The 16,501-nt window shown below is 41.8% G+C and overlaps 1 pseudogene; it reads right to left on the bottom strand.

Annotated features, from left to right (window-relative positions):
• Positions 1-5,915: 5,915 nt before the first annotated feature.
• On the bottom strand, positions 5,916-16,020 carry LOC147916785 (uncharacterized; annotated as a pseudogene).
• Between the last annotated feature and the right edge of the window lie 481 nt (positions 16,021-16,501).

Here is a 16,501-nt window from a genome sequence, read left to right as displayed (position 1 = left end):
ACTGCCTCAGGCCCGTGGACAGTTGTCCACTCAAGTTGTCTGCTTTGGAACTGCCTGTCTGGCTTCCTGAAATTTGCTAGTCTGCGTTCTCCACAAGTGTGACTTTGTTGAACTGGGGCATTTGCAAGCTCCTGATGCAGTGTGCATCAGTTTTGGGGGGTCACCTTTCTCACATTAGGAAAAGGCAAGTCAGGAATGTACGCTGATCAGACAACATGGAAATCACCTGCGAGAGAACTGGAGCAGTAACACAATGAAGAGGGTTGGCCCAAGTTCTCTTCATCACTGAGAGGGAAGATTGAAAATTAGAAAAGGAGGCCTGAGGTTGCTGAGGTTTTTAATGGCAACAAGGTTGCCATGTATTATTATGGTGATTAATGCTGTCCCTTGTGTATGAGAACTGTGAGAGCAACAAAGTGTTGTTATCTGTCAGGGGTGGCACGCGACAGTCAACATGAAAGATGGAAAGAGAGATGAGGGGATGATTCCTATTTCGTGGAAGTGATAGGTGATAAGGCTGAGGGGTTAAACTGGATGAACCAATGAGAGTCAGTGAGAGGGGACAAGTGTCTCTGTCTGGGTGGAAGTTGGAATAAGTGTAGATACTGAATTTCTAATAGAGAACAAAGTCTATTTATTCAGAGCAGAGGGAGCAAGGGCAGGAGCACATCTTGGCTCTCCCACAATGAATAATTTAATTGTGAATGAATCTCTAAGTGGAGAGATTCTTGTCAGTGGTATTAGCTGTCCCTACATTGTATGTGGTAAACCCAGGCAAGAACAGGTAAAAAACATTGAGTGGTGGATCTTAATGCAGAAGAAAAATTAAGGCACCCTTCCTTAATGGCTTTAGCCATTTGATCATATAAATCCATTTTGAACGCCAAATCTCTAGCAGACATGAATCACTGGGGGATAAAGATGTGCCACAAGTTAGGGATGTCTTGGGATCGCATGTCTAGAATGAAAACCCACACTTTCCCACGTGTTATCTCACTATCATATCTCTTAGACAATATGCACTGCAAAAGGAGGATTATTTATATTATATATTTAGCCTAAAACTATGATAACATCCTTTGGCATGGGCATTATCTGATGGTATTTGAAACTGTACCAACTTCCTATTTCCAGGCATTAACAAATGGGAGTCATCATGTTGTCTGATGTTATTTCCTGAGTTTAAGACAGATTTCTTTTCTCCAATTCATTCAAGTTTTTTTTTTTTTTTTTTTTTTTTTTTAGAGAAAAGATCTCCTTTAGACAATTAAATTTCCCAGAATTGTTTAAGCACTGTTGTTGTTCTCAATAAGAATATTTCCTATTTAACTCTAGCTGTGTAACTTGACGGGAATTCTCGCGAATATCTATCATTGCCATACTCAGAGAATTTGCAGGAGACTTGAGAAATAAATCAACTAGCCTGTCAAGTATCAGAATCCCAGTTTAGAACATTCATTCTAATAAGCCTCTGGCCAGACGATGCAAGGATGAACGAGGCATGACATTTGCCCTCAGAGAGCTTACAATTTAGAAGGGGAGATGAAAAGGTACGTTAATTATATAGAAGTCATGATTGCATATCCTACCTTCTCTCCTCTCACTTTTGGGAATGAAACTAAGGGAAAGTGTGTGTGCGTGTGGATATTATGCATGAAAATCCATCAGCGTGAATGACTTGTTACCTAAGTATAAGTCTCATTATATGAACGGAGAGTGATAGTTTGTACTCAGACATCAGAAAATGCCATTTTTGTCTAGTGAGAGGAAACATATCACTGTGCTTAGGAATATGGACTCTCCAGCCAGATGGCCTTTTTCAAATCCCTCCTCTGCCACTTACTATCTTTGTGATCTTGGGCAAGTTCTAACCTCTCTGTGCTTCAGTTCTTTAGTTTGAAAATGGGTGTAATATTGGGTTGTTGCAAAGGTGAAATAAGTTTAACAAGTTTAAATTGTGTAGAACAGTGTCTGGCATGCAGTAAGTGCCCAATAAACCTTAGCCACTATTAGTAAACTTCTAAGAGATCCTCATATTCTTAAATACAATTTTTGAAATTCACTGTCCTGGCAAAAGGGTTATACATTTTATTCCTCTGAGCTCCTAGCTTCTTGCTGCAAATTTACACCTATAGTACTTAATGTTCATTGTCTGTGTAAATGTAATCTGTAGGTATGCATAGTTTCAATATGGCAGAACTACTGCTGACCCTGCTGGCAATGCAAGGATTCTAAGCTACAATCTCAGATTGCATTGGCATCTATGATGTTACTCCATTTCTGCTCTCATGAAGATCTTAGTAGTATTCATGAGGAAAAGCTTCCCCAAAATTTGAATTAAAAAATATTGATAGAATAATTATCCTTTCATCATTTACTCTTAATTATCCTTTCTGTACACACCTTTTACACATCTCAATATCCAGAACTTAAATCCATGGCAAGCACTGCTAGGTAATAGCCTCAAAGAGAACTATATTAAAAGCAGAGGGAAACTAAAGGTATCACGTGTTTGCTCATAAGCAGCAGGATTCTTGGTGCCTGACCCTCCCATGACACTTAAAGTAGACACATTTTGGGTCGGCTGTCTAACTTTCAATGGTCCCCTACCTGCCTGTTACCCCTGTGTTCCAGGGTGGTTTCCAGGGAGCTGTGTTTATCCTATGTGGCTCCACTTCCTTGGCTACACCTGATGGCATGAGAGATGGGCTCCTGAACTACTCTGGTCCAATCAGGATCTCATTCCTAGAGATTTAGAATTGGCTCCATGAGGATCAGGCTTTCCATGTGGCTGGCTTAAAAACATGTAAACTTGGGACAAATGGGAAGCAGATGTGCAGAAAAAGGCAGGAGGAATGAAATTGCCTGGGTCCTACTGGCTTTCCAGAAGATAGCTCTCCTCTTTCCAGAGGACCAGCTTCATTATGCCTCTGGACACGGTGAAACATCCCCTGTATCTTCACCAAAATTCTTTTTACTTAAGTTAGAGTATATTGCTTTTGGTTAGTTGCAATGAGAAGAGTCCTAATTAGTACAGCATTGTGTTGGAATGAGAAAGCTGTCATAAGACGAAAGGAATACTTCTGTAATATCCATGCCAGAGATTCGGAATCAGTAGGTTTATAAGTGATGGTTTAATCAGAAAGCAGAATCACTATGAGTATTGTGGAATAAAGAATATATTATATCATAGAAATTAGACCCTATACAATTGTGGGAGTTGCTGGAGAAGCAAAAGTCTAAAAGGGAGAGTTAAGGAATCTGAGAAAGGTCTTTAACTGGCTCTGGCATGGGTGAATGAGCTGGAGCTTGCAGGAAACCTGGAAGCTCTCTATGTCCAGCTGTTAGAGTCAGACTGTGAAGGGGGCTGATATGGAAGTCTATGGAAGGTTGATGCCTTTTTGTGTCTACTTTCTCTGCGAGTGTGCAGAGAAGCATCTGGTGGTGAGCCTGGGGTTGCTAGTGGTCAGCAGGATTAGTAGTTGGGAAGGATACCTGGGCATTGGGCAAAGAAGAGAAAGGACAAACTGGAACCCACCAGCACCTCCACATCTGTCTCCACTGCCTCTAACCAACGAACACCTTTCAAACAAAATGGCTCCTGCTTCACTGCCACCTCCCAAATATCACACTTTTGGCCAAGTGTAACTGGTAACTATCCAGGGAAGGGGATTCTGCAAAACATGATTCCCAGAACAATTAAGTTGGCAATAGAACAATCCTGTACACAGGTCTTTGATAAGACTAGGAATATGCAGTCCAGTACAGTAGGTAAGATATAAGACTAGGAAAAAACTATAAATTTCCACAAGTGATTATGAAGAACAAACATATTTGGGAACCATAGCTTTATGGCATCACCATCCACTCAGCCTAGTCAACCAAGTTAAAAACTGGAGTCATCTTAGATGCTTTCCTCTCAATTACCCTCAACATCTAGTCACCAAGTGGTTTTATATAATTTTGCTTCCTAAAGTATCTGTTGAACATGGCCCCCTCTTCTCTATCCTCATTACCTATGCTTAGATCTCTTACCTGGACTGTTGCCTCTTTCCTAACTGGTCTCTCTGTATCTACCATAAACTCATCCATACTACCACTAATCAGTGGCATTAACCCTGACTGCACTTTAGAATCACCTGGGGGACTTTTAAAGAAACTAAATGCCTATGCCCTACCCCAGACCATACATTAGACCCTCTCACAACAACTTTATATAGTACATACTATCATTAATTGTTTTGCAGATGACCGAATTGAGGCTTAGCTGGGTTAAGTAAGCTGAGAAGTAGTGGAGCTTGGATATGAATGCAATTATCTGAGGGCAGAACCTATGATCCTAATTGTATGGTAGAACGCCTTCCAAACTGTGCTGCAGGGTTGATTAGATGGATGGTGGGGCCAGCAAGTGAGGTGGGGAACACAGTTGGAAGTACAGGATTGACGGGAAGTTGAAGTGAATGGTTTTGCGCTTTGTTGGTTTGAATGGTTTCTTAGACAACCAAGTGGTGATGTTCAGGCAGCAGTTTAAAATCCAAGGAGGCCCAGTCTAATTCAGGGGTAGCAGGGAACAAGGGGAGGGGATGGACAGAAAAGGCAATTTTGAGGTAGAATGGACAGGATTCAGTGACTGAATGTAAAGGATGAGGTGAAGGAGTACATAGCATTGTCTCCCAGGTTTCCAGCTTGAGGGGAGGGGGACAAGAGGAGAGTAAAGCTATCTTGGAAAAAAGGTTAATACAGAGAAAGCAGCAGTTTTGGGAATGTGTGGGAGAAAACAGTGAGAATCCTTTTGGAGATATTAAGTTTGAGAGACCAACAGCACCTCTAGGTTGGAAATATGAATCTGGAGTTTGAGAGAGAGGTTGCAATCAGAGATACCGATTGAGGTCACATCAGGATAGTTGAAACCTTGGAAGTGGATGAGATAGTCAGGTCTAGTATGAGGGATGCTCCAGAAGAGAAGAGGGCCAAGGATGCAATTCTGGGGAAGACTAACATAAGAGATGGGGAGAAGAGGAGAAGCCAATGAAGGAGACCCAACAGAAGGAGCAGACAAGTGGGAGGAGGACAAGAATAGCTAGCTAGCTAGCTAGCTAGCTAGATAGACAGAGATGGATAGATAGATAGATAGATAGATAGATAGATAGATAGGAGAAAGAGATTTGTTTTAAGGAATTGGCTCATGCAATTGTCAGGGCTGACAAGTCTGAGATCTGTTGGGCAGGTTGGCAGGCTGGAAACTCAGGCAGGATTTAAGGCTTCAGTCTTGAGGCAGAATATTTTCCTTCTCCAGGAAACCTCAGTTTTCACTCTTAACGACTTCAACTAACTGAATGAGACCTATCCACATTATCAAGGGTAATCTCCTTTACTTAAAGTCAACTGACTGTAGGTGCTAACCACATCTACAGAAATATCTTCACAGAAACACTTAGATTAGCGTTTGGTTAAATGTCTGGGTACTACAGCCTAGCCAAGTTAACACGCAAGACCTACATCACAGTCCACCTCTTGTCGATTTAGCCCTTATACACATCACCTCAAACCATCCTTAATCTCCAAATAAAGACTACAACAAAGTACTTCCACTTAACATGAAACAACTATTCTGAGTACAACTGAAAATGCCCTAACCTCCCCAGAAGAAGATGCTTAGTCCTTGGGTGATTTTCACTCTTCTCTTTCAGATCCTATAACTTAAATACTGTGTTGTAAATTTAATTATTATTAACACATCTTATGTTACATGATAAGCAGATAAAGAAGGGAAGAAAATAAAGACAAAATATAAAGAAATATGTCAAATATCTTTGTTTTCTTCCCTTCTTTATCCATATATAAACAGTCATAACAAAATAGGGAAGAAATTCTCTTGACAATTACAGTCCTCAGTTGTGTAGCTGGTCACAAGGTCATAGCTGATATTTGTAACTACCTTCTTCAACTACTCATTCCCTTTGCTCTCAGCAATCATCTCAGCAAGCATGGTTCTTTGCCTGGTGTGGTGACCCAAACCTTCATTCTTGGAGAGTCTGGGTCGTTAGTAGCCCTGCCTGAGTTGGGTTGTTATAGTTTTTCATTCACCTTAATCACAGGGCAGGGTAATACTAAGAGATGCCCTAAGGGGTCTCCTATATTCCTGACATATTCTTCCTTACCTCTGTTGTGGAGTAGCAGCCCAATTTCCACTTGGAAGTCAGGAATCACCCCAGCCAACAATATAACTCCCTTCTTTGCCTGTTGATTCAGAGACATGAGGAGGCCAAAGTTGGCAAGTGGCATTCTTAACTTCCAGTTAAATGGAATCACTGTTCTGTCTCTCGATGGAAGAGTCCTCCCTTTGGACTAACATCTGTAGGCCATCAGAGCATAAAGTTGTGGGAAGAGGAAGCAAAGCTTTTGCTAGCACATCGCTAGGGCTAATAATGAGTGGTGTCACTACCTTTTCCATCCCTTGATTCCTGGACCCATGAATCCTGGCTGTGGCAGAAACAGCATCACGTATTGGACACTGATTCAGAGCACATACAGAGAGCCTCCTGGAGAACTTTGCCCCAGCCCTGCAAAGTACTGCCTCCTACCTGGCACTGTAACTGAGTCCTCAAGAGGCTGTTCCATTGTTCTATCAAGCCAGCTGCTTCAGGATGATAGGGGACATGGTAAGTCTAGTGAATTTTGTGAACATGGGTCCATTGCCACACTTAATTCACTGTGAAGTGAGTTCCTTGATCAGAATCAATGCTGCATGGATAAGGCATTCTGTAATTCCACATAGTAGTTTTTTTTTTTTTTAATTTTTTGTTTATTGCAGTAACATTGGTTTATAACATTGTATAATTTCAGATGTACATCATTATACTTCTATTTCTGCATAGGTTACATCATGTTCACCGCCAAAATACTAATTACAACCCATCACCACACACGTATGCCGAATTATCCCTTTTGCCCTTCTCCCTTCCCCCTTCCCCTCTGGTAACCACCAATCCAATCTCTGTCTCTATGTGTTTGTTTATTGTTGTTATTATCTACTACTTAATGAAGGAAATCATACGGTATTTGACCTTCTCCTTCTGACTTATTTCACTTTGCATTATACCCTCAATGTCCATCCATGTTGTCACAAATGGCTGGATGTCATCGTTTTTTATGGCTGAGTAGTATTCCATTGTATATATATACCACATCTTCTTTATCCATTTGTCCCTTGATGGGCACTTAGGTTGCTTCCAAGTCTTGGCTATTGTGAATAATGCTGCAATGAACACAGGGGTGCAGGTATCTTTATGCATTGGTGTTTTCAAGTTCTTTGGATAAATACCCAGCAGTGGAACAGCTGGATCATATGGTAGTTCCAGCCTTGATTTTTTGAGGAATCTCCATACTGTTTTCCATAGTGGCTGCACCAGTTGGCACTCCCACCAGCAGTGTATGAGAGTTCCCTTCTCTCCACAGCCTCTCCAACACATGTTGTTTGCTGTCTTGTTAATTATAGCCATTCTGACAGGCATGAGGTGATATCTCATTGTAGTTTTGATTTGCATTTCCCTGATAGTTAATGATTTTGAACATCTTTTCATGTGTCTCTTGGCCATCTGTATATCTTCTTTGGAGAAATGTCTGTTCAGGTCTTTTGCCCATCTTTTAATTGGGTTGTTAGTTTTTTTGTTGTTGAGATGCATTTTAAGCCCTTATCAGATGTATGGTTTGCAAATATCTTCTCCCGATTGTTAGGTTGTCTTTTCGTTTTGTTGATGGTTTCCTTTGCTGTGCAGAAGCTTTTTAGTTTGATGTAGTCCCATTTGTTTATTTTTTCAATTGTTTCTCTTGCCCAGTCAGACATGGTGCTTGAAAATATGTTGCTAAGATCGATGTCGAAGAGCGTACTGCCTATGTTCTCTTCTAGAAGTTTCACAGTTTCAGGTCTTACATTCAAGTCTTTAATCCATTTGGAGTTAATTTTTGTGTATGGTGTAAGGTAAGGGTCTACTTTCATTTTTTTGTATATGGCTACCCAGTTTTCCCAACACCATTTGTTGAAGAGACATTCTTTTCCCCATTGTATGTTCTCGGCTCCTTTGTCAAAGATTAGCTGTCCATAGATGTGTGGGTTTATTTCTGGGCTTTTGATTCTATTCCATTGATCTGTGTGTCTGTTTTTGTGCCAGTACCATGCTGTTTTGGTTACTATAGCTTTGTAGTATATTTTGAAATCAGGGAGTGTGATACATCCAGCTTTGTTCTTTTTTCTCAGGATTCCTTTAGCTATTCGGGGTCTTTTATTGTTCCATATAAATTTTAGGATTCTTTGTTCTATTTCTGTGAAAAATGTTGTTGGAACTTTGATAGGGACTGCATTGAATCTATAGATTGCTTTAGGAAGTACGGACATCTTAACTATGTTAATTCTTCCAATCCAAGAGCACGGAATATCTTTCCATTTCTTTGTGTCTTCTTCAATTTCTTTCAGCAATGTTTTATAGTTTTCCTTGTACAGCTCTTTCACCTCTTTGGTTAAGTTTATTCCTAGGTATTTTATTCTTTTTGTTGCAATTGTAAATGGGATGGTATTCTTAATTTCTCTTTCTGCTACTTTGTTGTTAATGTACAGAAATGCAACTGATTTTTGTATGTTGATTTTGTATCCTGCAACTTTACCATATTCATTTATTACTTGTAAAAGTTTTCTGGTGGATTCTTTAGGGTTTTCTATATATAAAATCATGTCATCTGCAAATAGTGACAGTTTCACTTCTTCCTTTCCAATTTGGATCCCTTTTATTTCTTTCTCTTGCCTGATTGCTCTGGCTAGGACTTCCAGTACTATGTTAAATAGGAGTGGTGACAGTGGGCATCCTTGTCTGGTTCCTGTTCTTAGAGGGATAGCTTTCAGTTTTTCACCATTGAGGATGATATTAGCTGTGGGTTTGTCATATATGGTCTTTATTATGTTGAGGTACTTTCCTTCTATACCCATTTTATTCAGAGTTTTTATCATAAATGGATGCTGTATCTTGTCAAATGCTTTCTCTGCATCTATTGAGATGATCACGTGATTTTTATTCTTCATTTTGTTAATGTGGTGTATTACGTTGATTGATTTGCGAATGTTAAACCATCCCTGCATCCCTGGAATAAATCCCACTTGATCATGGTGTATAATCTTTTTAACGTATTGTTGTATGTGATTTGCTAGTATTTTGTTGAGGATTTTTGCATTGATGTTCATCAGTGATGTTGGCCTGTAATTTTCTTTTTTTGTGTTGTCCTTGTCTGGTTTTGGTATCAGGGTAATGTTAGCTTCGTAGAATGAGTTAGGGAGCTTCCCCCCCTCCTCAATTTTTTGGAAGAGTTTGAGAAGGATAGGTATTAAGTCTTCTTTGAATGTTTGGTAGAATTCACCAGGGAAGCCGTCTGGTCCTGGACTTTTATTTTTGGGGAGGTTTGTGATTACTGTTTCGATCTCCTTACTGGTGATTGGTCTATTCAAATTCTCTACGTCTTCTTGATCCAGTTTTGGAAGGTTGTATGATTCTAAGAATTTATCCATTTCTTCCAGATTGTCGAATTGGTTGGCATATAGCTTTTCATAGTATTCTCTTATAATCCTTTGTATTTCTGAGGTGTCTGTTGTAACCTCTCCTCTTTCATTTCTGATTTTACTTATTTGTGCCTTCTCTCTTTTGTTCTTGGTGAGTCTAGCTAAAGGTTTGTCAATTTTGTTGATCTTTTCAAAGAACCAGCTCTTGGTTTTATTAATTTTTTCTATTGTTTTTTTGGTCTCTATTTCATTTATTTCTGCTCTGATTTTTATTATTTCCCTTCTTCTACTGATTTTGGGCTTGGTTTGTTCTTCTTTTTCCAGTTCCTTTAAGTGCATTGTTAGATTGTTTATTTGAGATTTTTCTTGTTTGTTGGATAGGCCTGTATCACTATAAACTTCCCTCTTAGAACCGCTTTTGCTGTATCCCATAAATTCTGGCATGTCGTATTTTCATTTTCATTTGTCTCCAGGTATTTTTTGATTTCTTCTTTGATTTCTTCGTTAACCCAGTCATTGTTCAGTAGCATTTTGTTTAATCTCCATGTATTTGTGGCTTTTCTGATTTTCTTCCTATAGTTGATTTCTAGTTTCATACCGTTGTGGTCAGAAAAGATGCTTGGTATTATTTCAATCTTCTTCAATTTATGGAGACTTGTTTTGTGGCCTAATATGTGATTAATCCTGGAGAATGTTCCATGTGCATTGGAAAAGAACGTGTATTCTTCGGTTTTTGGATGGAATGCTCTGTATACATCTACTAGGTCCATCTGTTCTAGTGTGTCGTTTAAGGCCAATGTTTCCTTATTGATCTTCTGTTTGGATGATCTATCCGTTGGTGTAAGTGGAGTGTTAAAGTCCCCTACTATTATTGTGTTACTGTCTATTTCTGTTTTTATGTCTATTATTGCTTTATATATTTAGGCGCATCTACATTGGGTGTGTAGATATTTACAAGTGTTATATCCTCTTGTTGGATTGTTCCCTTGATCATTATGTAATGCCCTTCTTTGTCTCTTTTTACAGTTTTTGTTTTAAAGTCTATTTTGTCTGATATGAGTATTGCTACCCCAGCTTTCTTTTCATTGCCATTTGCATGGAGTATCTTTTTCCATCCCTTCACTTTCAGTTTGTGAGTGTCTTTAGGTCTGAAGTGTGTCTCTTGTATGCAGCATATATATGGGTCTTGTTTTTTTATCCAATCAGCCATCCTATGCCTTTTAATTGGAGTATTTAGTCCATTGACGTTTAAAGTAGCTATTGATAAGTATGTACTTACTGCCATTTTTTAACTTTTTTTCCTCCGTGTTTTAGTAGTCCTTCTCCGTTCCTTTCTTCTTCTATACAGAATTGATGGTCTCTGTAGTTTGACCTCTGTCTGAAAGCTCTACTCTTTAACTCCCCTCCTCCCTCCTTTTATGTTTTTGATACATATCTAACCTCTTTTTTGTGCATTGTATCCATTACCCTCTTATCATGGAAATAGATAATTTTTCCTATTTGTGGTCTTCTCTTTTCCCCTTAAATCAGTCCCTTTAACATTTCTTGTAGCACTGGTTTCTTGATGACAAACTCCTTTAATTTTTGCTTGTCTGGGAAATTTTTGATCTCTCCTTCCATTTTGAATGATAACCTTGTTGGGTAGAGTATTCCTGGTTGTAAGTTTTTTCCTTTTAGCACTTTAAATATATCATGCCACTCTCTTCTAGACTGTAAGGTTTCTGCTGAGAAGTCAGCTAATAGCCTTATGGGGTTTCCTTTGTATGTAACTTGACTTTCTCTTGCGGCTTTTAGGATTCTCTCTTTGTCTTTAATTCTGGACATTTTGATTATGATGTGTCTTGGTGTGGGCCTCTTTGGGTTTATCTTGTTTGGGGCTCTCTGTGCTTCCTGTACCTGGATGTCTGTTTCCTTCTTTAGGTTAGGGAAGTTTTCATCTATTATTTCTTGAAATAGATTCTCTGCCTCTTTGTCTCACTCTTCTCCTTCTGGGACACCTATAACACGGATGTTAGTGCGCTTGATGTTATCCCAGAGGTCCCTTAGACTGTCCTCACTCTTTTAAATTCTTTTCTCTTTTACCTGTTCAGCTTGGGTAATTTCTTCTAGTCTTTCGTCCAGCTCACAGATCCATTCTTCTGTATCTTCTACTCTGCTTTTGAGTCCCTCTAGTGAATTTTTCATTTCCAGTATTGTATTCTTCATTTCTGATTGGTTCTTTTTTATATCTTCCATTTCTTTGTTGACATTCTCACTGAGTTCATCTATTCTTCTCCTCAGATCAGTGAGCATCCTTAACAGTCTTTGTTTGAACTCTCTATCAAGTAGGTTGCTCATTTCTCTTTCACTTAGTTCCTTTTCTGGGGTTTTGTCCTGTTCCCTTACTTGGACTGTATTCCTTTGCCTCCTCATTTTGCCTCTTTCCCTGTGCTTGTGTCTATGTATTAGGTAGGTCAGCTACATCTCCTGCACTTGGATAGGTGACCTTATGTAAGTGACGGCTTAGGAGGCCTGCAATGTGCTTCCCTCAGTTCTCAATGTTCCAGGGGTGACCGCTATGTGGGCTACGTGTGTCCTTCTGTTGTGGCCTGTTTGCTCTCCCTGTAGGTGCTTGGGGAGGCCGAGTTATGCTCCTGGCCAGCTGTTGTAATGCTCAGCTGCTTGTAGTTGTTGTGGGCCCTTCAGTCTCTTTATCAGGTGTGGGGAGCCCCAGCACAGTTAGCTGCAAGTTCTAATACCACATTTGTGTTGCAGTATTTCTTTTAAGTGAGTAGGCCCCCATTGTGGCAGGTTGTTAGGCTCAGGGCCTTACAATTGCTGTAAGCCTCCAGCCTTTAGGTCTCTTGTCAGCTCTCTGAAGATTGCAGCTGGGTGGGGCTGGCCTCAGGCACAGGAGCACTCAATTGTTTCAGGTTTTGGAAGGTGGGGCAAACCCCCTATGTAGGTCTTTGACAAGCACAAGTTTTCTGCAGCTGACAAGCCCTGCCGCCCACAGGTCCACACACACAGTCAACACAGTCCTGCCCCGTGTGTGCGCCCTGACCTCCCAAAGCGGACCCAGTCTCTCCACGGCGGAAGCCCCACACTCTCCACCCACTCCTTGTGCACGCCCTGCCCCACCGAAGTTGGCTCAGTTGCCAGGGTGCAGAGAATCCAGTCACCAATCTATGCAGGCCCACAAATTGCCTGAGGGCTTGTTGTTGGGTGGGGCCAGTCTCTAGGGTGGGCTGCCTGCCCTGGCTGTGCTGGATTAAATCGGTGCTCTGGCGGGTGGGGCAGACCCTGGGCTAGCAGGCCTCAGGGAGAACTCCAATGGTTTCTGTGTCAGCTCGCCCACACCAGGCCACAACAATGGCCGCCGCCAATGTCCCAGTCCCTGGAGAGGTCTCACCTCTCACCGAGACGCACACAGGGCCTATTAGGTCAGTCTCTTTTCACCAAAGCACTGTGCACCTTTCTTTCTGGTGATTTTAGGTTGCTTTCTGAAACGGGTGCGTTTGCGCGTGGGCCCCTTAAGAGCGGGTTTTAGTTTCTTTGTGAACCAGCTTTTCTGGGGGTGCTCCCCAATGTTTTAGTAGCAGGCAAAGTCAGATATTATGCCACTTGTCTCGATTGTGCTGGGTCCACAAAATGCCCACAGCGGGGGCGTTCCCCTGCTCAGGGCCCCGCGCCTCCAGGGAGGGCTGCGGACCTTTGGGCTGCTCCCTGGCGGCCGTGAGGCGCTGTGGCTTGTGAAGGCGGCATTTTTCCTCTCCTGAAGGGAGTTTCTGCCTCTTCTACCTCAGTTGGGATTGTCCGTTGTTGCAGGAGTTCCTCTTATCCAGTTTTCAGTTCTGTCTCAGGGGTAATTTTTCCACGAGTAGTTGTAAATTGGCTGTGTCTGCAGGAGGAGGTGTGTTCAGAGTCTGCCTACGCCGCCATGTTGACTTCCTCTCTCCCACAGATAGTAGTTTTGGCAGAGCATTGTGTGCAGGGATGGGAAATATGTATTCAGTGTGTCAATTCCAGTAAAAACAAAGTGCTGCCCCTTCCATGATGGAAGTGGTTCAATGTAATCAACCTACCATCAAGTAGCAAACTGGCTGATTACCCTGGGGAATGGTGCCATATTTTTGGTCTCTGCTGTTGGAAGATTGGACACTCAGCAGTGGCCATAGTCAGATTGGCCTTGGTGAGTGGAAGTCTATGTTGCTGAGCCCATGCATAACTTGCATCCCTGCCACCATGGCCACTTTATTCATGAGCCCATTGGGCAATGTCAGGAGTGGCTGGGGCAAGAGATTGACTGGTATCCATAGAATGGGTCATCCTATCCACTTGATGATTAAAATCCTCCTCTGCTGAGGTCACCCTTTGGTGAACAATCACATGGGACACAAATATCTTCAAGTTTTTTGCCCGTTCAGAGAGGTCTCTCCACATACCTCTTCCTCAGATCTCCTTGCCACCAATTTTCCAATCATGTTCCTTTCAAATTCTTGACTATCCAGCCAAACCATTGGCCACAGTCCCCGAATTGTCATACACTTGTACCTCTGGCCATTTCTCCTTTCAAGCAAACAGAAAAACAAGGTTCGCTACTCAAAGTTCTGTCCGCTGGGAGGATTTTCCTTCACTGCTGTCTTTCAGGAATGTCCCAGAAAGGAGCTGTAGTGCTATGGCTGTCTACTCTTGGATGGTGCCTGAACATTGTGCAGGAACATCTGTAAACTAGGCCTGAGTTTTCTCTTCCTCAGTCAACTGATCGTAGGGAACTCCCTATGAGGCCATAGGTGCAGGCTGGAAGAGAGAAGGTGATGTAGCAGGAGTGGGGACCATGGGCATTTGGGTCACTTCCTCATGTAACTTACTTGTGCCTTTAGGGTCTGCTCAGGCAGACCAGTCTCATATAAACTACTTTCATTTGATGGAGCACTGCTATGTTCGCCCAACTTTGTGGCTTGTGGGTCAGACAACACCCAGTTCATGATGGACAGTTCAGGTTGCAGGGTAACCTGATGGCCCATGGATAAGAGCTCAGTCTCCACTAAGGCCCAGTAGTAAGTCAACAGCTGTTTCTCAAAACGAGATTAGTTATCCACAGAGGATGGCAGGACTTTGCTCCAAAATCTTAAGAATCTGTGATGTGATTCAACTATAGGGGCCTGACAAAGCCTCCATCAGCATCTCTATCACCACTGACACTTCAGGTACCATTGGATTGGCCGGATCTTATGGCAGAGAAGTGGCAGAGAAGCTTGCATGGAAGCCTGGACCTGTTGCAGAGAGCCTTTTTTGTTCTGGGCCTACTCAAAACTAGCGACTTTTTAGGTCATTTGGTAAATGGGCTTGAGTAGCAAGCACACCCAAATGAGAAATATGTTGCTTCTAAAACCCAATGAGGACCATTAGGTGTTGAGCCTGTTTTTTGGGTTATAGAAAGGGCCAAATACAACTTATCCTTCACCTTAGAAGGGATGTCTCACACCACTGGACCTCTAGAAAATCCACTGATGGAAGTCCTCTGAATTTTTGTCAGGTTTATTTTCCACTCTCTGACATGCAAATGTCTCACCAATATGCCTAGAGTAGTTACTACTTCATACTCACTAGGTCCAACCAGCATAATGTCACCAATGTAATGGACCAGTGTCAGAAAGGAAAGGCAATAAGGTCCCTGCTTGACTGAATTATGATGTAGGGTTGATATATCCCTGAGGTAGGACAGTGAAGGTGTATTGCTGGTCTTGCCAGCTGAAAGAATGCTGCTTCTGGTGGTCTTTACTAACAGATATGAAGAAAAAAACATTCACAGATCAACAGCTGCATACTAGGTACTAGGAGATGTGTTAATTGGCTCAAACAATGGAACTACATCTGGTGTAGCAGCTGCAGCTGGAATCACCATCTGGTTAAGTTTATGATAATCCACTGTCATTCTCCAAATCCATCTGTTTTCTGCACAGGCCACATGGACACGCTGAATGGGGAAGTGGTGGGTATCACCACCCCTGCATCTTTCAAGTCCTTGATGGTGGCATTAATCTTTTTTATCTGTCTTCGCATGCAGAATTGCTTTTGGTTAACTCTTTTCCTAGGTGGAGGCAGTTGTAGTGGCTTCCACTTGGCCTTTCCTACCATAATAGCCCTCACTTCACAGGTCAGAAAACCAATGTGGGGATTCTGCCAGTTGCTGAGTATGTCTATTCCAATTATGCATTCCAGAACTAGAGAAATAACCACAGGATGGGTGCAGGAACCCACTGTGAGAGGGAACTGAGCTAAAACTCTGTTGATCACTTGACCTCCATAAGCCCCTACTCTGCCTGGTAGACCACAGTGATGTTTTAGGTCTCCTGGAATTAGTGTCAGTTCAGAGCCAGTGTCCAGTAATTCCTGAAAAGTCTGATTATTTCCTTTTTCCAATGCACAGTCACCCTGGTAAGAGGCCATATGTCCCCTTGGGGAGGGCTAGAAGAAAGAGTAACAGTATACATTTTGGGCAGTGTTGTAGGGTCTTTCCTCCTTCATTCAAGAAGTTCTGGGTTGGTAAACTGCCTCAAGTCTGCCAGTTGATCGAAGGGCTGAGTCTCTCTGTTCTGGTAATTCAAGTTAGGCTTTTGTTCACTTGACCTAGAACTTTTCTGCTTATACAGATCAAATAAGAATTTAGTAGGCCTCCCATCTATTTCACTTCTAGGAACGCCATGATCAACTTGCCGACACCGACACTGTAGGTCTGTGGGAGTCAGACTATTCTGATTGTGCTTTGACTCTGTTGTCCATTACAGAAATCATGCCCACCTTGCCTTGGGTGATTCATTGCCACCATTTGACCCCTGTCAACTATAATCCAATTATCCCAGTTGCATTCAAGAATCCTAGTTCAGTGGCTGCAGTTCCCATTGTAATGTCTGACAGAGAGAAGAGTGACCAAGGATGCTGGGTCACAAGGTTATTTCTGAGTCACAGTGAAAG

The sequence above is a fragment of the Ceratotherium simum genome, chromosome 6 (assembly GCF_057802395.1).
Source record: "Ceratotherium simum simum isolate JZ-2026a chromosome 6, ASM5780239v1, whole genome shotgun sequence".
Lineage (NCBI taxonomy): Eukaryota > Metazoa > Chordata > Mammalia > Perissodactyla > Rhinocerotidae > Ceratotherium > Ceratotherium simum.
This window is presented reverse-complemented; position numbering and strand designations above follow the sequence as displayed.